This window comes from Vigna radiata, chromosome 6 (genome assembly GCF_000741045.1).
Source record: "Vigna radiata var. radiata cultivar VC1973A chromosome 6, Vradiata_ver6, whole genome shotgun sequence".
NCBI lineage: Eukaryota > Viridiplantae > Streptophyta > Magnoliopsida > Fabales > Fabaceae > Vigna > Vigna radiata.
The window spans coordinates 13952500-13954327 of record NC_028356.1 but is presented as its reverse complement, the minus strand read 5'-3'; positions in this window follow the sequence as shown (position 1 = coordinate 13954327).

The following is a 1828-nucleotide window of genomic DNA, read 5'->3' as shown; positions in this document are numbered from 1 at the left end:
CCTACTGAAGGGTGTTGGAAGGAGAAGCACTTACTGATGAGTGCTAAACAGGTTTGGGTCAGGCTCGTGATGTTAAACAAGTGCTACCTGGAAGGCAATCCAATTGATTGTTTTGTTTTAATCCTGTGTTAAGTGCATTACATGTTAATGATTGCATCTGAGAGGGGAAAGGTATATATTTGAAAATTGAAGGTTGAAATTAAGTGCTAGAAGGGAAGATCACTCAAAAGAAAGCAAAAGAGGAAGAAGAGAAATCAGGCGCAGACCGTTGAGCAGTGCATTTTGCCGCTGAACGGTTGCGGCACTGATGGGTTTGGCTTTGCTTAAAAGCTAAGCGGTTTTTCACATTTTTCACTTTGAAACCCTTCTTTGCATTTCACCTGAACGATCTCCCTAAGCCCTAACACCCTTCTTTCGCTTTCAAGAGCATTTTAGAGAGATTTCCTCACTTTCTCATTCACCCACTCACCAAAAATTTAAATTTTCACCGTTACTTTGTCAAAGTTTGGGGTTTTTGGTTTAGGGATTTGCATTGGAGAGGACATACATCATCAATTAAAGTAATTTTTCTGCAAGCATTCACCATCTCCACTCAAGTAAGTATGCAAATTCATTGATTAAGATTTCTATTTTGGGAATTGTTGATGAACATGCTTAGGAACATGATAAATTAGGGCTTTTGATTTCTATGCATGAATTGATAGAATAGGAACTGTTTGAACCGATTGAATTGCATGATTTTGGTCTGGATTGATGATTTTAGCAAAAGAGTGAAGATTAGGATCAAATAGGCAAGGATTTTGAAAAACCCTAGCCGCCACCGCTGAGCGGTATGTTTTGGCGCTGGCGGTGGTGCGATTTGAGGCAAACCACATGGGCGGTCTTGTTTGACGCTGGGCGGTCTGCAGCTGTGTGCCAAAAAATTGAAATTTTTGGATGCTTGAGTGATGAGAAGCCCTGTTTTTCCTTAAAGAATTATATGATTTGATTATGTATTAACCTCTAATGATGTTTCTGTGAATTTTTGTTGGATGAAATTGATTTATGCAGGAATGTCTACCTCAAAAACAGTTAAGACAATGGGCAATAAGAGGAAGGAACCAGAGAGACCTATGATGAAGGTTGAAAAACAGTTATTTTCATATATCATTCTAGACCAAATTACTCCCTTTACTACTTAGAATGAGTTTAGAATCAAGCAAAACTCAATAAATGAGTCTGTAGAGAGTCAAAAGCTATTTTTAGCGATATTATGCTTGTTTTGCATTGTTTTGTAGCATTTTTGAGAAAGTGAAGAATGGAGTTGAAGATAAAGGTCGTAGACTCAAGAAAAGAGAAGAAAATTGAAGAATTGAAGAGTCAACGCATCGCCCGACGGCAAATTCCACCGTTGGGTGGTCCAGGGCGAGGAGTAGGCACCTGGCGTGGGTGCTGGGCGGATTTGCGATTAGAGGCAAACCGTCGGGCGGTAGACCTCTGCCGCCGAGCGGTAGTGCGATTTGAGGGAAACCGCTGGGCGCCACACTAGTTCCGCCGGGCGCTTGTCTGTTGGGCTTGGGCCTGTTTTCTGTTGCGCTCCTCACCTATAAATAGCCCTATTGCGAGTTTAGATGCATTCTTTTGACAGAAGGGGGCGGCCAGACCTAATTTCACTCTCTGAAGAGGATCTCTTGGATGCTTAGGCTCCATTTCTTCTTATCTAGGGTTTGCTTTTCCATTCTTCATCCATTTTTCATCTAGATTCACCATGACAATGGTGAACTAAACCCTATTGTTGTTGGGGGAAACAATGTAATCTTTTGATACTCTCTTCTATTGAAACTCTTGT